This window comes from Xenopus laevis, chromosome 2S (assembly GCF_017654675.1).
Source record: "Xenopus laevis strain J_2021 chromosome 2S, Xenopus_laevis_v10.1, whole genome shotgun sequence".
In the NCBI taxonomy this organism is placed as follows: Eukaryota; Metazoa; Chordata; class Amphibia; order Anura; family Pipidae; genus Xenopus; species Xenopus laevis.
Window position 1 is genome coordinate 84,492,788 of NC_054374.1, and position 25,962 is coordinate 84,518,749.

A 25,962-nucleotide genomic window follows, 5' to 3' on the forward strand; every position below is an offset into this window, starting at 1 on the left:
CTTTGATTTAATTTCAGTTGGTCTTTTTGAATTAGAATTTCAACGTTTTTTCAATTCGAAATTCGACCCTTGATTAATATGCCCCCAAGAGTTATGAATTATGCTAAACAATCTGTTAGTATTATCTCTGGTCTCATGGCCTGGGACAAAGCCAACCTGTTTGGGGCAAATCAGATGAAGTAATATTTGATTTAATTTTGTGGCTAGCACATTTTTTTTTCTAATTGAAAAATTTGAAAATAGTTTTTAATGAATTTCAGGACTTTCCTATATATTTAAATTGCGGTACAGTTACAACAATGTAAAAAAACATTTTACTTAGGGCAACTGAAACAATTTGGAGAAAGCTTGGAAGTTTTGGAAGCAAAGGTCATTTTCGACTGCTCAAAGCTGGAGAACACTTTGTGGAGAAAAATAATAACGATAGAAAGGGAAATGCTTCAATATATATATATATGCCAGATCGCTTAGGTAGTGTTTAATTCTGGATAAAATTCTGAAAAACAATCTGACAAATTGTAATAATTTTCCCCTGATTTTTTATTGCTTAATAAGTGATACCTACAAACTTAGAACTTCACCAGTGGTCATTTCCTTAAGGAGAATAAAAGACTTATCCTTGAATAGGATAAGCAGGTTTTAATACTCATAAAATAATGAAGAACCCTAAAGAATGTTGAAAACATCTAGAAAGAATCACTTGAATTACAAAAGATCATGGTAATGTGTGCTTGCCTTAGCCGAAGGACATTCATGCTGTGTCTGATAAAAAAAGGAGGTTACATGAGGTTACATGAAAAAAGCATTATTTTTATGGTTAATGGAGGTCACATAATCATCTTTTCCTTATGGTCAATATTTCTAAATAACTGCAAAATATCAGACACATTATTTTAGGCTTTCTGAGGACCCCACAATTTAAGTGTTTAGTTTATTGGTTAAGCTACTTTAAGAAAGGGGGGAATGTGACTATTTATTAGTATGTGTAACAATGTCTAAAGAGATAGAGCATTCCTGTACTATTAACAGATGATAGTAATAGGAGAAATGTAGCTTCCTTAAGGGCTTTCTCACAAGCTTCAGTGTTGTGTCCCATAAGCAAAAAACATTCAAGGCACTTAAGTTATTTTGTGAGTACTTCAAAGTAAGCTGTGTTTTCCCCCTACCTTATCACAGTGATTCCTCAATCCATCGTATTTTAGGAAAGTACCAAACTTGGTGGTGACTAGAGATGTCGCGAACTGTTCGCCGGCGAACTTGTTCGCGCGAACATCGGGTGTTCGCGCTCGCCGGAAGTTCGCGAACGTCGCGCGACGTTCGCCATTTTGGGTTCGCCATTGTTGGCGCTTTTTTTTGCCCTCTCACCCCAGACCAGCAGGTACATGGCAGCCAATCAGGAAGCTCTCCCCTGGACCACTCCCCTTCCCTATAAAAACCGAAGCCCTGCAGCGTTTTTTCACTCTGCCTGTGTGTGCTGAAGAGATAGTGTAGGGAGAGAGCTGCTGCCTGTTAGTGATTTCAGGGACAGTTGAAAGTTTGCTGGCTAGTAATCGTTTTGATACTGCTCTGTTATTGGAGGGACAGAAGTCTGCAGGGGTTTGAGGGACATTTAAGCTTAGGTAGCTTTGCTGGCTAGTAATCTACCTTCTACTGCAGTGCTCTGTATGTAGCTGCAGTGGGCAGCTGTCCTGCTTCTGATCTCATCTGCTGACTGCTGCAATAACAGTAGTCCTTGTAAGGACTGCTTTTATTTATTTTTTTGTTGTTTTACTACTACTACTACTACTACTACTATAAGAGCCCAGTGCTATTAGTCTAGCAGTGTTGGGGAGTGGGACTGGTGTGCTAATCTGCTGCTCCTAGTAGTTCAGCAGCACCAACTTTAATTTTTTTTTTTAATATTCATTTTTTTTTTATTTTACTTTTTTTTATTTTACTACCGCTGTAGTAGTGTATAAGTTGACCTTTTAGGCATTATTTGCCCTGTAGGCATTATTTGCACACTGTTTTCTTCAACCCGCCATCGAGCTGTGTGACCTTGTTCACATTCTGTCTAAATATCCATAATATTACCGTCTCCAGAAAAAACACCGGAGTCACTTTTTTCAAGCAGCCATAATATATTTTACGTAATCCGTATCCACCGCTGTAGTAGTGTATACGTTGGCCTTGTAGGCATTATTTGCACACTGTTTTCTTCAACCCGCCATCGAGCTGTGTGACCTTGTTCCCATTCTGTCTAAATATCCATAATATTACCGTCTCCAGAAAAAACACCGGAGTCACTTTTTTCAAGCAGCATTCATATATTTTACGTAATCCGTATCCACCGCTGTAGTAGTGTATACGTTGGCCTTGTAGGCATTATTTGCACACTGTTTTCTTCAACCCGCCATCGAGCTGTGTGACCTTGTTCCCATTCTGTCTAAATATCCATAATATTACCGTCTCCAGAAAAAACACCGGAGTCACTTTTTTCAAGCAGCATTCATATATTTTACGTAATCCGTATCCACCGCTGTAGTAGTGTATACGTTGGCCTTGTAGGCATTATTTGCACAGTGTTTTCTTCAACCCGCCATCGAGCTGTGTGAGCTTGTTCACATTTTGTCTAAATATTGATAATATTATCGTCTCTAGAAAAACCACTTGAGTTACTTTTTTCAAGCAGCATTCATATATTTTACGTAATCCGTATCCACCGCTGTAGTAGTGTATACGTTGACCTTGTAGGCATTATTTGCACACTGTTTTCTTCAACCCGCCATCGAGCTGTGTGACCTTGTTCCCATTCTGTCTAAATATCCATAATATTACCGTCTCCAGAAAAAACACCGGAGTGACTTTTTTCAAGCAGCATTCATATATTTTACGTAATCCGTATCCACCGCTGTAGTAGTGTATACGTTGGCCTTGTAGGCATTATTTGCACACTGTTTTCTTCAACCCGCCATCGAGCTGTGTGACCTTGTTCCCATTCTGTCTAAATATCCATAATATTACCGTCTCCAGAAAAAACACCGGAGTCACTTTTTTCAAGCAGCATTCATATATTTTACGTAATCCGTATCCACCGCTGTAGTAGTGTATACGTTGGCCTTGTAGGCATTATTTGCACAGTGTTTTCTTCAACCCGCCATCGAGCTGTGTGAGCTTGTTCACATTTTGTCTAAATATTGATAATATTATCGTCTCTAGAAAAACCACTTGAGTTACTTTTTTTCAAGCAGCATTCATATATTTTACGTAATCCGTATCCACCGCTGTAGTAGTGTATACGTTGACCTTGTAGGCATTATTTGCACACTGTTTTCTTCAACCCGCCATCGAGCTGTGTGACCTTGTTCCCATTCTGTCTAAATATCCATAATATTACCGTCTCCAGAAAAAAACACCGGAGTCACTTTTTTCAAGCAGCATTCATATATTTTACGTAATCCGTATCCACCGCTGTAGTAGTGTATACGTTGGCCTTGTAGGCATTATTTGCACACTGTTTTCTTCAACCCGCCATCGAGCTGTGTGACCTTGTTCACATTTTGTCTAAATATTGATAATATTATCGTCTCTAGAAAAACCACTTGAGTTACTTTTTTTCAAGCAGCATTCATATATTTTACGTAATCCGTATCCACCGCTGTAGTAGTGTATACGTTGACTTTGTAGGCATTATTTGCACAGTGTTTTCTTCAACCCGCCATCTAGCTGTGTGTATTATCGTTTCCAGAAAAACCAACTGAGTTTTTGTTGTTGTTGTTGTTTTTTTAAAAATAATGCCAGGCAAAGGCAGGCCGCCACGCAGAGGCCGTGCTAGGGGCCGTGCTGCTATGCAATCCTGTGGCCCTAGCAAATTGCCCAGTTTTAAAAAGCCAATGACCCTGAACTCCCAAAATGCTGAAGAGGTAGTTGACTGGCTTACACAGCACACCCCATCCTCTACCGTTTCTAACTTTACCACAACATCCTCCTCATCCTCCACTGCTATGGCCACCCCACGTAACACTTCCTCCACCACCGGTGCCCCTTCTTCACTGGGGTCAGAGGAGTTATTTTCCAATGAGTTTCTTGAACTGAGTAATGCGCAACCATTATTGCCAGAAGAAGATGAAGGAGATGAGGACCTTACACCAGATTTAATTCTGGCAGAGAACACGATAGAGATGGACATAATGAGTGATGAGGAGGAGGTCCCCGCTGCTGCTTCCTTCTGTGATGTGTCAGAAGAAATTGATGCATCTGAGGAGAATGATGATGAGGAGATTGATGTTTTGTGGGTGCCTAGTAGAAGAGAGCAAGAGGAGGGTAGTTCAGATGGAGAGACGGAGAGTCAGAGAGGCAGTAGGAGAATAAGACTTAGAAGAAGCAGGGAGGACAGCCCGCAGGGATCAGCAGGGCAACAACATGTATCGGCACCTGTGTTCAGCCGGCCAACGCACCCGCCATTGCCGCCAATACCGCCAACTCCGCCAACTTCTACTGTTACCGCCAGATCGCACACTTCCAAAAAGTCAGCAGTGTGGGATTTTTTTAATGTGTGTGCCTCTGACAAAAGCATTGTAATTTGCAATGAGTGCAGTCAGAAACTGAGCCTTGGTAAGCCCAACAGCCACATAGGTACAACTTCTATGCGAAGGCACATGAGCGGCAAGCACAAAGCACTTTGGGAGCAACACCTCAAAGGCAACAGGCAAACTAAAAGCCACACTCCTTCTGGTCCAGCATCTTACTGCTCTACCTCTGCTCTCCTTGACCCGTCTGAACCACCCTCCACTCCGCCTTCCACCTTGACCACCTGTTCCCATTCCCAGTCATCTGCCACCAGCCAAGTTTCTGTGAAGGCCATGTTTGAGCGTAAGAAGCCAATGTCTGACTGTCACCCCCTTGCCCGGCGTCTGACAGCTGGCTTGTCTGCACTCTTAGCCCGCCAGCTTTTACCATACCAGCTGGTGGACTCTGAGGCCTTCCGCAAATTTGTAGCAATTGGGACACCGCAGTGGAAGGTACCCAGCCGCAATTTTTTTTCTAAAAAGGGAATACCACACCTGTACCAACATGTGCAGAGCCAAGTTACCGCATCTCTGTCACTTAGTGTTGGGCCAAAGGTCCATATGACTACTGACGCATGGTCCTCCAAGCATGGTCAGGGCAGGTATGTCACCTACACTGCCCACTGGGTGAACTTGGTAATGGCTGGGAAGCAGGGAATGGGTAGCTCAACAACAACAGTGGAGTTGGTGTCACCGCCACGGATTGCACGCGGTTCTGCCACCACCTCTACTCCTCCATCGCTCTCTACCTCGTCTTCTTCTTCTTCTTACTCTGCTGCTGGTCCTCCTTCTCCTCCTCCACACCTGTGCACCCCCAGCTCCCCCTAGGCTATTCGACGTGCCAGGTACGCCGTTGTCACGCTGTCTTGGGGATGACGTGCCTGGAAAGCAAAAACCATACCGGATCTGTACTCCTGTCATCTCTGCAGTCACAGGCCGATCGGTGGCTGACCCCACACCAACTGCAGATCGGAAAAGTGGTGTGTGACAATGGAAGCAATCTGTTGGCAGCGTTGAGACTAGGCAATTTAACACATGTGCCCTGCATGGCACATGTGTTAAATTTAATAGTCCAACGTTTTGTCTCCAAGTACCCAGGATTCCAGGACGTTCTCACCCAGTCCAGAAAGGTGTCGGCCCATTTCAGACGTTCCTACACAGCCATGGCACGCCTTGCTGACATTCAGCAGCGCTACAACATGCCAGTCAGGCGTTTGATTTCTGACAGCCAGACTCGCTGGAATTCAACGCTCCTTATGTTGGAACGTCTGCTGCAACAACAAAGGGCCGTCAACGAGTACCTTTTTGAACTGGGTGGTAGGACTGGATCTGCACAGCTGGGGATTTTTTTCCCCGTTACTGGGTGCTTATGCGCGATGCCTGCAGGCTCATGCGACCTTTTGAAGAGGTGACAAATATGGTCAGTCGCACCGAAGGCACCATCAGCGACCTAATACCCTTCGCTTTCTTCCTGGAGCGTGCCGTGCGACGAGTGACAGATGAGGCTGTAGACCAGCGTGACGAGGAGCTGGAAGCGCACGATTTCTGGTCGGAATCACCAGAACGAACCCAGGCACCTGCTGCAACGCAGGGAGAGGTGCCAGAAGTGGAGTCAGAGGAGGAAGGTGGCTTTGTGGAGGAGGAGGAGGAGGACCAACAGGAGCAGGCTTCCCAGGGGGCTAGTGGTGACCTTTTGGGGACCCCTGGTCTTGTACGTGGCTGGGGGGAGGAGACCGTGGATGATGCAGTCCTTGATAATGAGGAAGCGGAGATGGATAGCTCTGCATCCAACCTTGTGAGAATGGGGTCTTTCATGCTGTCATGCCTGTTGAAGGACCCCCGTATCAAGAGGCTTAAGGAGAAGGACCTGTACTGGGTCGCAACGCTACTAGACCCTCGGTACAAGCATAAAGTGTCAGAAATGTTACCAACATACCACAAGTCCGAAAAGATGCGGCATTTACAAACCAGCCTGCAAAACATGTTGTACAATGCTTTTAAGGGTGATGTCACTTCAGGAACTCATCAACATTCCAGGGGCAGAGGTGCCAGTAATCCTGCCACGAGCACACCTGCAAGGACAAAGCCCTTTGGCCAGTCTGTAACGTCAGACATGCAAATGTTTTTCTGTCCAAGGCAGCGCCACAACCCTTCTGGATCCACCCTCAAAGAACGCCTCGACCGGCAGGTAGCGGACTACCTGGCATTAACTGCAGATATCGACACTCTGAGGAGCGATGAACCCCTGGACTACTGGGTGCGCAGGCTTGATCTGTGGCCAGAGCTGTCACAATTTGCCATGAACCTCTTGTCTTGCCCAGCCTCAAGTGTGCTCTCAGAAAGGACCTTCAGTGCAGCAGGAGGGATTGTAACTGAGAAGAGAACTCGCCTAGGTCACAAAAGTGTCGATTACCTGACCTTTATTAAAATGAATGAGGGGTGGATCTCGGAGGGTTACTGCACGCCGGAAGACTTGTTCTGACTTCTATGCAGCTGTCCTTCTCTTCAAGCCTCATGACTCCACACACAGCTGTCCTTTAGCGTCCTCCTCCTCCCTCCGCCACCGTTACAAACTAGGGTGCAAACCCTACTGGTTTAATTTTTTCTGGCCTCTGTGCTTCAGTGGCTGCAACCAAAAAAACTGGGCAAACAATGTCTACAAGGTCAACGTATGGCAAAAAATGACTATTTTCAGCATTTATATGGCATATTTTTTCTGGCAACTGTGCTTCAGTGGCTGCGTCCAAAAAAATGCATATTTTCTGCATTTATATGGCATAATTTTTCTGGCAACTGTGCTTCAGTGGCTGCGACCAAAAAAATGCATATTTTCTGCATTTATATGGCATAATTTTTCTGGCCTCTGTGCTTCAGTGGCTGCAACCAAAAAAATTTATATTTTCAGCATTTATATGGCATAATTTTTCTGGCCTCTGTGCTTCAGTGGCTGCAACCAAAAAAATTTATATTTTCAGCATTTATATGGCATAATTTTTCTGGCAACTGTGCTTCAGTGGCTGCGACCAAAAAAATGACTATTTTCAGCATTTATATGGCATATTTTTTCTGGCCTCTGTGCTTCAGTGGCTGCGGCCAAAAAAAACTGGGCAAACAATGCCTACAAGGTCAACGACGTTGACCTTGTAGGCATTGTTTGCCCAGTTTTTTTGGCCGCAGCCACTGAAGCACAGAGGCCAGAAAAAATATGCCATATAAATGCTGAAAATAGTCATTTTTTGCCATACGTTGACTCAACGTATATGGCAAAAAATGACTATTTTCAGCATTTATATGGCATATTTTTTCTGGCAACTGTGCTTCAGTGGCTGCGACCAAAAAAATGCATATTTTCTGCATTTATATGGCATAATTTTTCTGGCCTCTGTGCTTCAGTGGCTGCAACCAAAAAAATTTATATTTTCAGCATTTATATGGCATAATTTTTCTGTCAACTGTGCTTCAGTGGCTGCGACCAAAAAAATGCATGTTTTCTGCATTTATATGGCATAATTTTTCTGGCCTCTGTGCTTCAGTGGCTGCAACCAAAAAAGTTTATATTTTCAGCATTTATATGGCATAATTTTTCTGTCAACTGTGCTTCAGTGGCTGCGACCAAAAAAATGCATATTTTCTGCCTTTATATGGCATAATTTTTCTGGCCTCTGTGCTTCAGTGGCTGCAACCAAAAAAATTTATATTTTCAGCATTTATATGGCATAATTTTTCTGGCAACTGTGCTTCAGTGGCTGCGTCCAAAAAAACTGGGCAAACAATGTCTACAAGGTCAACGTATGGCGAAAAATGACTATTTTCAGCATTTATATGGCATATTTTTTCTGGCAACTGTGCTTCAGTGGCTGCGTCCAAAAAAACTGGGCAAACAATGCCTACAAGGTCAACGTATGGCAGTTGTTTAAAGAGAACAGTAGATTACTAGCCAGCAAAGCTACCTAAGCTAAAATGTCCCTCAAATCCCTGCAGACTTCTGTCCCTCCAATACAGAGCAGTATCAAGCAGATTACTAGCCAGCAAACTTACTATCATCTGTCCCTGAAATCACTAACAGCTCTCCCCCTACACTATCTCTTCCAAGCACACACAGGCAGATTTTTCAGATACATTTTTGCCCTTGATCCCCCTCTGGCATGCCACTGTCCAGGTCGTTGCACCCTTTAAACAACTTTAAAATCATTTTTCTGGCCAGAAATGTCTTTTCTAGATGTTAAAGTTCGCCTTCCCATTGAAGTCTATGGGGTTCGCGAACCGTTCGCGAACCGCTCGCGTTTTTGCGCAAGTTCGCGAATATGTTCGCAAACTTTTTTTCCGACGTTCGCTACATCCCTAGTGGTGACAAGCTAAAGCTGCAGCCATTCGTACCTCACAGATAGACCTAACATGGTTATTTGCTTTTGCTGTTAAAAATGTTTGCTCAGTGTATAAAAAGTGTATAAAAAATGCAATTGTACTTACAATTACCATTATATATATTTTGCTTCTTTCCCTTAAATGGTAGCATTTCATGCAATTTTTCCAATTTCAGAAATGATCCAAAATATAGTAATCCGCACAGATAGTTCATTCAGTTGGGTGTTTGTAGAGAAGGTGCACAAACAACTGAACTTCCATAAATAAATTACTTCACTCTGTTTTCCATATTGGGTTGTGTATATATTTTCTTAAAAGCAGAGAGACTTGGTACCTTGGTCCCAAAATCCTTTTCAAAATTTACTTTTGAAAGTTTAGATTCTGTTTATGCAACTTTTCTACATTAGCGCAAAAATGGGGTTACTTTTCCCTTTAAAGGACAAGGAAAGTTAAATTAAAGAAGTAAGCTAGAACTGTTGTACATTATGTTTTGGGCTTCTGTACCAGCCCCAGGCAATCAAAGCCCTTTAGCAGGGAAGATCTGTGTCTCCGAAGATGCCCCAGTAGCTTCCCATCTTCTTTTCTGCTGATTCACTGCACATGCTCTGTACTGCTGTCAGTTACTGAGCTTAGGGACCAACTCAAAATATATAGTACACATAGAATAGAAATGTCACAATATAAGGCTGATTAGTAATGAATATGGATAATTACTACATGACAGCACAGAAACCAGTGCAACTAGCATCAGAATTTAGTAATCAGCCCTGTAGCATCAGCTTATATTACAGACAAACCTAATTTTCTGCTTGATAATTAGTGACGACCCCTAAGCTTAGCTTCTCAACAGCTGCTCAGAGCCCACTGAGCATGTGAGTGTCACAGACACTTTCCAAGATGGTGACCCCCTGTGACAGGTTTGAAGTTCTGGATCATTGCTGCTATTGTGATGCTGAAACTTTAGACTGGTGAAATAAGTTCAGTTTATAAAACATGGCATTTTTAGTTCTCCTTTAAGACTAAAGGTGGCCATAGACGCACAGATAATATCGTACGAAGCAAATTTTCGTACGCTATTCGATGCGTGTATGATGGGAAAAGACCAGACCGATATTGGCAGAAGACTTGGATATCGGTCAGCTCATCAATTGGGCTGGACAGAAAATTTTGATCGGGTGCCTTTGAAGGTATATAGGCAACATCGGCCATTGTTAGTGTGGAATCATCAAATCGTCAGAATTCTATTGTTCCTACCTGTACTGTATATCCAACGATTCAGCGCTCCACGTGTGTATTGAAATGAACGATCTTTCTTGGAAAGATCTTTTCCAAGAAAGATCGTAATTGTTACATCAATGGCCACCTTAAGAGGTCTATTTACCAACAGTCTTATTTGGAAATGCTGAGACGAAATGGAATATTATGATTATTAGAAGGTAAAGAAATAGTGTCCAATCTCACTGTAAAATTCGACTCTGTGATTTGGTTTTAATGTGAAGGTGACCAAGGTGCATGAACACTTAGGCATCCTCATTTATTTATGTAGGGCCACCAAGTTTCAAATCCTGTTACACACACATATATATATATATATATATATATATATATATATATATATATATATATATATATATATATATATATATATATATATATATAACATACATTTTACATTTACAAACAAGAGTTAAGAGAATAAAAATATTCAAGAGGAGAGCGTATATGAATGTTGACAAGCTAGCATATATTACTGCCAAAAGATCAGTAAACTTTGAAATATTCCGGTTATATCAGCTATGTTATTAAAACAAAACGCTATTTTACATTCGTCCTTGCATAACTGTTATATCATCATTATTTTAAACACCATAAATTGCACTTTCCTGAAGAGCAAAGCAAACCCACACGTAAGAACGGAATGCTGTTTCACAAATTGTGGAAGAATTGTATAAAGGAAGCACTGAATAAAGTGGTAGGAAATGTAAGTTAAATAAAGCCTAAATACTTAAAAAGACATCCTGAAAAAAAACACTGAAACTTTGCCATCAGGTTTAATACAAACTGAAGTCTAAGAAAGCTCTAAATCAAGTATGAAAGAACTCCCAGAGTCTGAGGGATATTTTACAAAGATTTAGTCATGGAAGGCATGCTGAGAACATGATGCAGAACAGCATGAGTTTCTTTCTGCTTAAAAATATGTGTGACAACATCCTGGAAGTCTTACTCCTTTAGAATCAATGAAATACACATTTCCCTCCAACCATTCAAATCCCCAAGTATAAAATCTATTCAATCGCATATATAACTGTGTATATATAGATATGTATGCATACATTAAATAATAAAAATGTTCAGTCTTTGCATTGAATATTATAAAAAAAAAGAATTCTATTAAAGGACATGGAAATCTTAAACCACATGGCACTGCCAATTTTGTTTAGCCACATCCCTGATCAAAAATACTTCTTCCTGGCTTGGGGTGGGTTCAAGTGCAGTACATAAGAACTTTCCAGCTATGCTGCATATGTGCCTAGATCAAGATGGCAGCCCAGCATAAACTAAGACAATAATTCATAAGGGTAAAGTGTAGGGAGGTTATAAGAAGACATCTGCTAAAACAATTTAATATTGGGAAATAAATGGGAATATAGCACAGGGGGATTTAGAGGGTAAATTATAACAACCCCATATGTAATAACAGAGTGGGATTTAGAGGGTGAATAATAACAACCCCATATGTAATAACAGGCACTCAGTGTGGCCAGGAGTAGCAACCCATAGCAACCAATAGGATGTTTGCTCCTGCTGATTAGTTGCTATCAGTTACTGCCCCTTGGAAAACTAAGGGGTTTATTTATTATGCTGTGCAATAAGAAATTCATATTAAAAACTGAGTAAAAATCTGTGTAAAATAAATTGAAAATTTATCAAGGTGTGTTTATTTTACGCCGTGCAAATGCCAGATTTGCCGATGTTGTTTTACATTGCTTCACACCATTTTAAGTTAGTTTTCGGCAGAAGCAAACATCTTTTACACTGCGATGCCTGGTGATGTATTATTAGTGCAGCTGTCACCAGCAATCAATATAAAATTCATTTTTATTAATCTACTAGAAATGATTTTATTAAATTAGCCCCAATGGCATGAAATGCTCAGTAAGATCTAAATAAAAAAAATATATATAAAGGCCATACAAAGTTCTCATGCCAGTTGTCAAAGCATCACTACAATATTTACTATAAGCATTAGTTTTATCAGCTTCTCTTCTTCCATTGTTAATAGCAACACAGAGCTATTATCCAAATGCTGTGAATGTTGACCTTATCCTTCAATTGCTTTATCGCCATTTCTTGAATTTTATTATAATTATTGTTACTGAAAGAAGAAAAATCCTTGAAGCACTTGAACACAATGCATCAAATGTGAATCTAGTATTTCAGTATCATGTAAGCAATCATGCAAGATGTCTTTGGAAATGCTACGAACTGACAAACATGCCTATAGGAAAATGTTCACTGCTTTAAATGTGCTGTAGGGTGTGATTAGCCATAGAACTGAGAGTATATGGAAGGATGTCACAGTGAGGGAGCTCAGTTAGCTTGCATGGCCTTAATTAATTAAAGGGCAACTGGTAAATGGAGCTGCAAGTCACAGAGAATTCCAGGATATGCCATGACTGAAGATATTTCAGTTTAAATATCTCATGTGAAAGGCCACGGTGACTGCCGGGCTATCTTGAATAGGACTCGCTTCCAGAAGGAACTTATTTTTTATCATCTGCTTTGTTTACACTGTTTTTAGTCATTCTCCCAGGGAAAAAAATACTGTCACTGAGCGAAAAGGACCTTTGTGAGCTATTCCTGTGGAAATCATATTACTGTGGGAATATTACTTGCGGTATTTGTATTAGGAGTGTGTGAAAACTCTTCTTTTTGCTGTATTCCCAGTGAACCATAGTTAAGCTATACAGCTGCAACAGTTTCACAAAAAAGCGTCCAGTTCAGATTTGTGCTTAAAAATGGTGACTGGGACATAAAAAAATAATAAAGACATAATGGGGGTAATTTATCAACACTGGGCAAATTTACCCATGAGTAGTAACCTATTGCAACCAATCAGATTGCTGCATTCATTATTCTACTTGCAGCTGGCTTTAAAAAGCTATTCACTGATTGGTTGCTATAGGTAACTGGGCAAATTTGCCCAGTGTTTTAAAATGAGCTCCATTGTGCATCATAGCGAAAGCTAGGTGATAACTGTTACATATGGAATTGAGTTCAATTACTATATTTGCAAACATTTTTTCCAGAGTCAAACAATATTCTGTACCAAAAAAAAATCTTTCCCATTATGAGACAATGAATTTTCAAAATGATTTTAATAGAATAGGTAATTTGTTTGTATGGTTTTATCAGCGTTAGGGGAAACAAACTTTCATCCGCCTGTAGTTCAAGTATTCTATTATGGAGATCTGTCATGAGAAAACATTTGGGGTATGTCATTAATTAATGCTTATGTATTGCTTCTTGGGAATCCATTTGGGAGGGCCCTAACTGTACACTGCCTTTAAGTAAAATATTTGTGCAAAGTTTATTGTAGTAAACATTCCATATTAGCTGTTATACTTTGAGAAGTAATTACATAAATATTAAATAGTCGCAAGGCAACTTCAGGCTACCCAATGCATATGATTAGGGGGCAGATTTATCAAGGGTCGAATAGTCAATTTGATTTTCAATTCCAAATTTTTAAAATTTTCCAAAAGTTTAAAAATTTACACATTCAAATTTTAATCCCCCTATTCGAATGTAAAATTGAATGTGAGATTTATCACACCTCGACTGTGGAAACAGTCCTAATTTGATTATTCGCCACCTAAAACCTGCCGAGTTCATTTACAAGTCAATGACAGGTCCGTTGAGTCATTTGGAGATTTAATTGCCTTCCTGACAGTCAAGGTTTTTTTCGGGAGCAAAATTTGATCCGTATGAATTGAATACAAATCGAATATGATTCGAATTTTCGGGTCAGAACCATTCGATCAAATAGTAGCCATTCCAATTTTTTCTTAAATAACCTCCCAGTCGAATTGTGAGTATATCTGAATGGATCTGAACAAAGGTCTCCAGCTTGAGATCCAAAATCAGACTACTTAGCCCAACATCTCCTTGATAAGATACCTGATTTTTATATATGTAACTTTCCAGCAATCAAGACAGCAGACAGCTTGCTGAGATGAAACCCAGACCAGTGCAGTATTCTTTACTACTAACAGGAGCACCTGCCCAGGGTATCGGGTAAGTGATTACAACCACTTGGTGGTGCAGCCCCAGTGACTGAACTGTTCTTTCACCTTTAAAATGAAAATGTGTCTCTTTTAGTACAGAGAGCTCATGCTATTAATTATATAACTCCTGTGATTCAATAAACATCACATGTATTTTCCGGCCCAGAGAACAAGATTATATTTTAATGACAGTATACATTTAGCAGTCTTTTTGGTAATCAAGCAAGATAAAAATCACAAAAAATGTGGAAGTAATCCTCTTGAATTATTGCCAACTTTTATTCTTATCGCCTGGTTAGATATTTGCCCTTTTTTCCAATTAAATTTTGGCTTTTGACTAGTGATGGGCGAATTTATTCGCCAGGCGCGAATTCGCGGCGAATTTGCGCGTTTCGCCGCCAGCGAATAAATTTGCGAAACTCGCGCAAAAATTCGCGGAAAAAATTCGTCGGGCGTCAAAAAAATTTTTCAGAAAAACGGACGCTGGCGTCAAAAACGGGCGCCGGCGTCGGAAAAACGGGCGCCGGCGTAAAAAACGGGGGCCGGCGTCAAAAACGAGACGCCGGCGCCGTTTCGCGAATTTTTCGCCGTTTCGCGAATTTTCGGCGAAGCGAAACGGCGCAAATTCGCCCATCACTACTTTTGACTCAGCATGGGCATTTCCTGCATAATATAAACATGTAATACCATTATTTCACAATAGTGTCTAAAAACCAAAGTACTCATTTAACATAAATTAATTGAAATAACGTGTATCTAAGATGTTTGTGAATGTACTTAAACACTTGGCTGAGGAATCTGCGTATCTGTTTTGTGCACCCCTATGATTCAGGTTGAACTGGCACAGGTCACTTTGGAGGTGATTTGCTTGTCACTAGCCCAGAAGTCATACAAACATGCAGCAGCTGAAAGCCAGAAAGGAGGGCACATCAGCTCAAAGCTGCAGAAGAGGCCTTTTCATGGCAGCTATTTGCAAGCCTCTAAGGAGTCACAAAGTCAGCCCATTAAAACCCTGTTAAAACACTTCTGATGTTGTCAGCAGTGGAGAGCTGAGATAGCACAGTGATCACGGAGATGCTATCTGCCTGAAGCAGTTCAGTGGTACTGTCAATACTATGAGCAAGGAGGTGCAAGATGAGCAACAACCTAATTTCTTCATCAAATTTTCATAGGCTCCCAGAGCTGGTTAGAAAAGAGCAGCGTGGGCAGACTCAATAGATGGGAGCTGTCATTCTGAACTGTGTGACCTTTGACCAAAATGTTCTCAAAGTGCATCGGCACACGGCCAAAGGTAGAAAGTGGAACTCAAACATAACAGAATACGACAACCAAAAGCCCACTTATTGCCATGTTCAATTTGTTCTATTAGGCTTTATGTGCGGTATGAAGTCATAGAAGGGGCAGCTGAAATTGTATTGCATATAATTATTCCTTGCAATCTAACAACAATACAACAGCAACAGCAGCAATGCTCAAGGTCAGACTGGGCTGGCGGGACACTGGAAAAAAAACTGGTGGACCCCGCCAACCCAGACCTGCTCCCTGGCTGGAAACCCTGGCTGATGCCCCCTGACCTCCGCCACATGAATCCAAACGGGGCTACAAAAAGAGATACATGCAGAGAGGAGGCAGAGTAGAGTTGCACCTGGGGTGGCCTGGAGAGACTTTGGGGCGGGTTGTGGCTGGGACGGGGGGCCTGGCCAGACCCTGGGCCCTAGTCCTACACTGGTAGTGTTTACATTTTCCTCAATAAAATGCTCAAAGTTCTACGCAGTGCAAAATCACAGTAACATAGCTCTTACCAGTAATTGTTACCTCTTGACCTAAGCTGTAAACTGAACTTTTGCCCAGGTCTGTTATGGGGTGACAGTGCCCATGCATATATCTTGGCATAAGCATTGAGAACCCATTGTCTCATAAAGAAGTCGTTCCCTTATAAGACAACACTATTCCCACACAGAATTTGAAATCCCTGGCCATCATAATTCATAGGGTACATAGTATATCTGGATAATGTCTTCTATATTGGCTCAAAGTACTACTCTATGTAAGAAGGTGGAGTCCAAACTTGAGCTTTATAATTCTTGAACTAAAACTACCAGATACTCTCGTCAATACTGAAATGTCAGGAGGGTGCTGAGAGATGTAGTACAATCACACCAGGAGGGTCACATGTTATTCATTTCATGAATACTAAAAAAAAATGTAACAAATCAGCCAAGTGGGGCCTTTGGGGCTATGGGATTCAGGAAAAAAACCTTTTCTGCCAAACAGTAAAACTGTCCATTGATGATGTAATGCAATCATGCTAATCATTGCCCAGTAATTGTTAGAGAAATAAATCCACATATATTAATTTAATTTTGATCCTTCTCGTGTATTTCTAATTTCAGACCTCTCAGTCTTAATCAGATCAAGCTTCTTCAGCCTTTGTCTGTGTAACTTGACTTTATGACCAAAAGTGCTTCAAGAATGTACTGTTCACGGGATCAGATGGCCTGAGTTATGTAGACAGTATATGCCCAAGCCTTATTAAATGGTGAAAGAATAGCACTGCTAGTACAAAGATGTTCTCTGTAGCCTGGGAGGAAAGAATACTGCACTACAATAGCATAACACCTTGTTGGTGCCTGGCATTTAATATCAGACCTCAAGCTCTTTGTCTTGAGATAAAACAAGATATATATATATATATATATATATATATATATATATATATATATGCCTACAGTGCAGGTGTTGTGTTTGCTAGAGCTCAGAGAAAAGCATATAATCTAATAAGGAAAAACAAGGATGTGTTGGAAAATCAAAGTTGATTTCTTTTAGTTACATAATGGTTACACAGGCAAAGTACGTTAGAAATTTTATATATGGACACAACTTTTATATATATATAAAAAAAAATATATATATATATATATATATATATATATATATATATATATATATATATATATATATATATATATATATTAGAGACACTAGTCTCCCATTGTTTTAAAAAGACATGGGGGCTGATGGATGGGGTGGGATTTAAAAGACAAATATCAATGCAAGACATTGTTGAGACACTGTTGAATGTTTACTAGTTTGATTATTAAAGGCAATGGCGTATGGGTGAAAAGCAAAAAAAAAAAAAAACTCCCTTTTCATTATCTGTAATTGACTATGGATTTATGGTAGACATCAGCAACCAAAAATGGTAACATTTATGTTTTAGTATCTTATTTCTGCCATAGTCACCCTAAGTCCCTTTAGAATGAGAGGTCATACGGGTAAGTCTTGTTTTTTTCTGCCACTGATTTTCCCTGAGAAAATATGCCAAGTATGCTTTGTCATTAAGTTTTAAAAATAGCTTATATAATAAATTGATACCATCAATAAGGAAGAGAGGGCTTTAGATAGCAAAGGGGTTGAGGAGGTGGGAGTTAACAGAAAGAAAGGCAAAACAGTAACATTTATAGGGCTACTGGACTGGGAAAAAAGACTGAAAATATCTACTATAGGAAATGGAATACCATTAATACTGGAAATGTAAGCGTTTGAGTTTTTTTTCCACTTCCTATGACATGATGTGAATTGTCTACTTAAGTGTCATTAAAATATCATCTATCAGTTCACTTTAATTTTATTTACTTGACACAATTTGCAAAGAAGTGTATGTTTTTTCTCATGTGACATTGTGCAATCCCACATAACACTGCAGAGAAGTAAAGGGAGATGTAGAAGTTGCTGCCTGTGCTCTCTGTCAGCACTAGAAGATAAGGTAGGACAAAGTAGGACAGCCAGGCAGAAGAAGAAAGCAATGGATTCAGTTTGGAGTTTGAGATACTAGAATACCCCATTTTATGAATAGGCCACATTGTGAAGAGAAAGGAGGAGGAGAGATGTTATTCAGTTTGGTGCAATGTAAAATTAACTTGACCCGTCGGTGCTGGAATGGTTTTTCAATGGTCGCTACATTTGCTGTTTCCTAGCTCAATTTGAAGTAAAGATACGTGTTCATCTGATGCAAAACAGTGCATAACATAACAGTTTAATGACTAAATAAGTCATTTTCATCATTACTTAAAGACGACAAATAAGCATACCTCCAATTTGAACTTTCATTGTATTTATTTGGAAGATCACTTCGTACAGTTCTATACGGATTCAATTTTTCTCTCAGGATACAAGGTCCCAATTGAATTTATATTTTTCTTTTAAACTTGACAAAAATACACCGCAACGTTTTGACGATCCTCTATTTTTTTACTTCTTTCCTTTCTCTTTGTCCTTTCAGAAACCTAAAGCTCAGATACTAGTAACTTTAACTAGACCTTGGCCAGAGATGCACCATTGAGATACTCAATTATTACCCACAGGGCAAGGTGGAAAGTGCAAAATACCTGCACAAAGCACCATGTTTTCCTAACTTTGCACCACTGCACTTCCTTTAGAAATATTCAAAAGGGATAGGCAGTGGAAAGAAACATAAGCATCCCCTCTGCCACCCCTACCCACCCATTAATTTGCACACCATTAAGATGCACAAGTAAAGGATGGACACAGACTGCATAAGAGCCTTGTACTTAAATGCAACAATGTTTTGCTTTGAGGGTGCTGCAATAGGCACTTTGATTTAATTCCCAGCCAAGTGCTAGTTGAGGCAATATTACTAATCTTGCACTTGCCAAACCACCCAAACCGATAATAAGTCTTTATTAGTGATGGGAGAATAAATTCGCCAGACACAAATTTGTGGCGAAAAATCCACTACATCAAAAAAAATTGTCGCACATCACGTTTCAAAATTATTGAGACGCCCATTGACTTTAATGCATTTGGACCAAAAAATTGCCGCTCACGTCAAAATTATTTTAAAGTCCATTGACTTCAATGCGTTTAGCGAATTCTTTGCCATATTGCGAATGTAACACAGATTCGCCCATCACTAGTCTTTATAAATTTATGATCTGCTGGCATGGCAGCCTTGAACACTTGAACAACAAGAAGAAAAGCATTCTGTCTTCAAGCCACTTCCTTGCAATAGCACTTACCGTATATACTCGTATATAAGCCGAGTTTTTCAGCACCCAAAATGTGCTGAAAAGGTCTACCTCGGCTTATACACGAGTCAATGGGCTTCCAGTACCTTTGTGCCTTATACACGAGTCAATGCCAGTACCTTTGTGCCTTTGGTGCCTTCGGTTGGAGTCTGAGGACCCTGCTATGCATTCCCGCTGGCTGCACAGCGCCTGCATGAAAAATTCTACGTTGACGGCAGGAAGCAGCAAACGTACCGTAATGCTGTCTTCGCATGCGCATGCGCATTCTATTACGCGAGGCTATTATGTAGGAGCGCAATTGGCACTGCTACTTTACCCGTGTCTGCACCGCCACAGGACCGCACCAAGGGGGCTCCAGGTCCTAAAGGGCCCCCACCATTGCTGCTGGCCAGTAATCTGCGAGGCTATTATGAAGGAGCGCAATCGGCACTGCTACTTTACGTTTCTGCACCCCCTCAGGACCGCACCAAGGGGGCTCCAGGTCCTAAAGGGCCCCCACCATTGCTGCTGGCTACAAATCTGCTCCTGACTCCTAGCGCCGGTAAGTTTGAAAACTGTCCCAAGCATGTACTTGCGCTGATTGCCTCTTGGTTGCTTGGGGTGACAGAAAAGGGGGCAGGCTGGAGCACTGCTGGAAAAGTGGGGAGCAAGCAGCTCTGTGTTAAGGAGCACTAAAGGGGAAGCACTGGCCCTGTGCACCTAGGTTCACCTGTCACACACCCGTACAGTGTGCCTGCTCACACTCCTGTACATAGGAGGCTGGCGCTCTCACTTGCACAGGCGGTCCAAAGCCCAGTACATAGCAGCAGCAGCAGCACCCTCACTTACACCAGAGCCCATATGGGATAGTGAAGGAGAGGGAGGAAGCCAACAGAAAACCAGGAAACGCTAGCGTGGTTAGTATGGTGCAGGAGCGTGTGTTCTGCTGAAGATGTCCTAAAATGCATTTCTCACCCCTAGGCTTATACGCAAGTCAATAAGTTTTTCTGGTTTTCATAGGTAAAATTAGGTACCTCGGCTTATACGCGGGTCGGCTTATACACGAGTATATACGGTAAAACTGTAACATCAAAAAATAAAAGTGTTTCAAAGTAATAAAAATATAATACAGTGTTGCCCTGCACTGGTAAAACTGCTGTTTTTGATTCAGAAACACGTCTATTGTTTATATAAATAAACTGCTGTGTAACAATGGGGGCAGCCATTCAAAGGAGAAAAGTCTCAGGTTACACAACAGATATCAGATAAGCTCTGTAGAACAAAATGGTGTTATCTGTTATCCACTATTTAATACGTATATGCCATGTAGCCTTTTTTCAATTTCCTTTTTTTGTTTGTTTTTTTTGCTACACAGCAGCTTGTTTATATGAACTATAGTAGTGTTTCTGAAGCAAACAGATCAGTTTTACCAGTGCAGGGCAACACTGCATTATATTTTCATGACTTTAAAACACTTTCAGTTTTTGGTGTTACTGTTCCTATAAAGCTGAAAAAAATTGAAGTAAAGAGTTTATTATAAGATGGCTGATAAGTAGTTGGTTGTAGCAACTAACATATATCAGCATACATTAAACAGTCCTTGATTTGTTCTGACAAAGGTTGCTATCCATGTTTCTGTTATATCTGAATCCAAACCACATGTTCTGAATATGTTTTCAGTGTTCCGGTTTTATGCCGTTCTCTATTTTGACGGTACATACTGTTCTGAAGATCTGGCACTTGAGTGATAGAATAGGCACGGGTTAGCCAACTGCTTGTTACACCCCCAACTTAAACTAGTTAGCAGGACTGATACAGCTGAGAGAGAAATTGGCAGCAGCAGAAAATACTGCATTAAATATTTAAAGCTTCTCACTAATGAACTGTGTCTTCAAGTGTATAAAACCAAATCAGCAAATTAAATTTGCATCAATTTTACAGCATTGTTCAAACATAATTGCTTTTATTTGCTTATGCAGTTACATTTGAAAGTTGTTTAAATGTTAAAGGGATTCTGTCATGATTTTTATGATGTATTTTTTCTTTCTAAATTACACTCTTTACAATGCAAATAATTCACTCTACAATATAAAATTCCATTCCTGAACCAGCAAGTGCATTTTTTTAGTTGTAATATTGGGGTGTAGACAGCCATCTCAGGTCATTTTGCCTGGTCATGTGCTTTCAGAAAGAGCCAGCACTTTAGGATGGAACTGCTTTCTGGCAGACTGTTGTTTCTCCTACTCAATGTAACTGAATGTGTCACAGTGGGACTTGGCTTTTACTATTGAGTGCTGTTCTTAGATCAACCAGGGAGCTGTTATCTTGTGTTAGGGAGCTGTTATCTGGTTACCTTCCCATTGTTCTGTTGTTTGGCTGCTGGGTGGAAAGGGAGGGGGGTGATATCACTCCAACTTGCAGTACAGCAGTAAAGAGCGACTGAAGTTTATCAGAGTACAAGTCACATGACTCGGGCAGCTGGGGAACTGACAATATGTCTAGCCCCATGTCATATTTCAAAATTATATATTAAAGTATCTGTATGCTCTTTTAAGAAACAGATTTCAGTGCAGAATTCTGCTGGAGCAGCTTTATTAACTGACGTGTTTTGAGAAAAAAAAAATGTTCCTGTGACAGTTTTCCTTTAAAGTCACCCATTTGCAAAAACATATTGCAACTAAGGCTTTCCTCATAAAAAAAAACCCAATATTTGCAAAAGACACTGTAAATACATAATCATATAAAGACATATTTATGTGAGAACACATTTTTTTTCTCCATTCACCACTTAAAATCCATTCATATCTCTTTCTCTAAACTTCTAACCTGCACAGGCCAGAAATGCATGGAGTGGCTGCCTGCTGGGATGTAGTTTATTCACAGGAAATATGAAGGGAAAGTTCACGCTCTGCTGTCTAATCGGAACTGACATTGCATCTCAAGAGAGAGAGAGAAACTTTGGATTTTGGGCAGTTCAGCATAGGGCATACAGACAGTCAATAAAATATTAAATAAAGTGCTTTGATATCATATCTTCAATCTCTATAAGCATAGCACATAGGAAAAGTGCATTGATAATATATGCAGAAGTAAAATATCATTATTTGATAAGCAGAGCTATGAGTGCTAAGGAATGTTAACCCATGCACGGCTCATACAGCCAGAGGCAATTTGTGCAGTTCTGTCAGCCATCTCCATTTCATCAAGGTTATGTATCCGCTGGCATTTCTCTGCCTTTCAAAATAAGGTACATTGGTATAGGTGACTGTTTGAATGACCGGTAAATGCAGAACTTATTTCCAGAGTGGAAATGCACCATGAATGCTGAATGTGTATGGGACACACTGGCTTTTGAAGAACTGGACTGTATTGAGGTGCAAGTTGGCCACTTCTAGTTATATACACCAATCCCTTACCAATCAAAGCCTGCTTCTTTGGGCACAGGAGAATAAGGGAACTGGTAGAATTTCATTGGAAGTTAAAGGAATAGTAACACCAAAGAAATAAAAATATAATGTACTGCTGCCCTGCATTGGTAAAAGCTGTATGCTTGCTTCCGAAACTCTACTAAACTATAGTAGTCTTTATGGATCAAACACACAGCTTTTACCAGTGTAGAGCAACAGTACATTCTATTTCAATTGCTCTGACTTACACTTTACGTTTTTGATGTTACTTTCAAAGTGAAAATCACATGGATTAGCTAAGCTGCAATAATAGTAACACCATACTACTAAAAATAGTTGTGCAGGGCTGTTGTATACAAGGGGGGCAGATTTACTAAGGTTCGAGTGCATTTTCGAAGTTAAAAGAGTTCGAATTTTGAAGTAATTTTTTGAATACTTCAACCATCGAATAGGATACTATGACTTTGAATTTACTTCGACACGAAATAAAAATCGTTTGACTATTCGACCATTCGATAATCGAAGTACTGTCCCTTTAAAAAAACTTCGACTTCAATACTTCGCCAAATTAAACCTGCCGAAGTGCTATGTTAGCCTATGGGGACCTTCTACAACCATTTTCTAAGTCTTTGTACATCGAAGGAAAATCCTTCGATCGTACGCTAAAATCGTTCGAATCCTTAGATTTTCCTTCGATTGTTCGAATGCTAAATTTGGTGAAAAATCCTTTGAATTCGATATTCGAAGTCGAAGGATTTCAATTTCAATTCGAGGGTCGAATTCCGAACTTTTTAAACTTCGATATTCGGCCCTTAGTAAATCTGCCCCTTCTAGTTCCATAAACTGGAACTTTATTGTTTACATACTGCAATAGTCACATAGACAACCTTTAAAAAAGATTTGTGCTATGAATTGTCTCGACAACAGATAGAAATAAGCTCATTTGGCCAAATGTAAAGCTCAAAACTCATTTAAGCCTATTGTAATATAACAGCTAGGGGCAGATTTATCAAAGTGTGTGATTACAACTAACCACAGAAAAACTCACTCACTTTCTATTCATTCCTATGGGATTTTTAGAATCATATATATAAATTTATATGATTAATATATTAATCAATAGAGTTCATCATTTGATAAATATGCTTTTGCAACTCTGACAGGTGAAATTGTGTATCTCAGAATGTATACAAACCAGTGCTAAGTGAGGTCTGCAACACTATTCATAAACAGTTATGTGCCAATTGCCACCGTTTACAGTAGTATGCACCCATATTGGCATCAATTTTCTAATTCTTATACTCTCTCATACATTTGACCTCCCACCTCCTGGGCAAGTTTATGAGCTTTAATACAAAAAGTTGTCAGAATAATTTTGCCCTCTGAGACAAATTTAAAAAAAAAAGTCCCTAACTCCCTCAGACCTTACATGGGGTGACCAACCATAAAGATGCTCAGAGTTAATTTCAAATCTGAAATATATAGCTGGATCTCCGGAGGAAACCTGATGTTCAGCCTTTAAAGTTGCTTGCTCCTAGTATGAGCACATGCACCACGAAATATAGACATTGTACTTTTATGGTTGGCAATTTACTGTCCCTTGGATATTGCTGCCTAAAGAGAGAAATTCTAGTAAAAGGTCATCCAAGAGTAAGAAGTATGAAAATAACCACACATTACTCAAATGTCCAAGTGGGAAAATTTTCATTTTTGACTTAGTTGTAGCTGTGGATAGCGAAATGGTGGGGAGGGGAGCAAAAGGATTGCAGGAAGCAGACTCAGTGGCTAGGAAAGTCATTGAGAATGTTTTAATAATTGTGAGATAATTACAGTGAGGTTTAGCCATACAACTTCCTAAAAAGGATGGATTTTTATTCATCTGTAAGGCTGCTTGGGAACCCTTACACTGTGAAAAAATAACTGGTAATGCTAGTGTATATTTACTTAGAAATAAAGCTGGCTATTTATCTGAGCTATTTCACATTCAATTCTTCAGTAACATGCAAACATCTATGGTGGGAAAGAGTCACCACCTTAAAGGGGACCCGTCACCCCAAAAAATTATTCAAAATCCTATTTTATCCATAAGTCAAGCAAAATTAACTTTAATTACGCAATATAAATTATTTAAATCTTGTTTCCTTCAGTCTGGGAATTCATAATTATAGCAAGCAGGCAGGAGCCATTTTGTGTACACTGTTATTAAGGCAATCAGAATCAGAACCTTGCTTGGGCACCAGAATGGGGGACCTGATGTCCATCCCCATGCACTGGCTACACAATTAAATGGTAAAAAGAACGGGGGTATGTAGGGAGACCAGGGACATCTAGGAAGTGCAGAATGAAAAGTGAAAAAGTCTGCCCCACTTCTATGCCTAAGGCATAGAGGAGGGGCAGACAATATTTGATTGACAGCTTACAACAGCTATGAATGTTTTAGTAAAAAAATACAAATTGGATTTCATGTTTAATTTGAAAAGGACTTTTATTATACAGCTTATTGTGTCTGGGTGACAGGTCCATGTTATGCTTTCTTTGGTTTACCTCTCACAATGGACAAAGCAATACCTTCCTTAGTCATTTTTTATTCTCTTCCATCTCACAACAGGAAATGGAACTCTTGACCAACAATAAAAGGGTTATACTTAGTGCCTGACATTATAGACCCATGGGAAGTATCTGACTACTTCCTATATTATGTATTAGGCTGTTTATGGTCAAGATTGAGCTTTCCATTTACTTTAAATAGAGCACTGAGTTCATATTCGATAGGTCAGGGTTCTCTACTTTCACTAAACATAAACATTTCAAGAGCAGATCTATCAATAGACATAAGTTCAGGTGTAGCGCATGCCATTACACCAAAAGGCTTGCATAAGTGGAAGTGCTTGTACAGCACTTAGACTATGATTTGTACACTACAGCACTTAGTCTAATGAATGAAGCCTTACCAATGGCAGACAAAAATGCCCGAAATTCACCTATTCAAGCCATAGTTATATTGAATGGGGTGAATCGCTCAGGGCAAAAAATATTTTTGCAGATACTTGCTTGTACACCTTACACAAATATGTAATATTGCTCATAATTTTACTTTTCTATGTTATCTTAAATTGTGGGTTTAATGGTTTACATCATGTACAGATCAATAATCCAATGCAATCGATTTCGGACTAAACTGCATGACTACTAATTAGCTCTATCTTCAGCGATGGTCCCTATGGAAACCGAGCCCCACGCTGCCCTCACATGTATTGAGACATTGGCTGATCCAGAAATTCTTCTTCACAGTGATAAGCTGAATCACCTGTGTATGGTATCCCATATG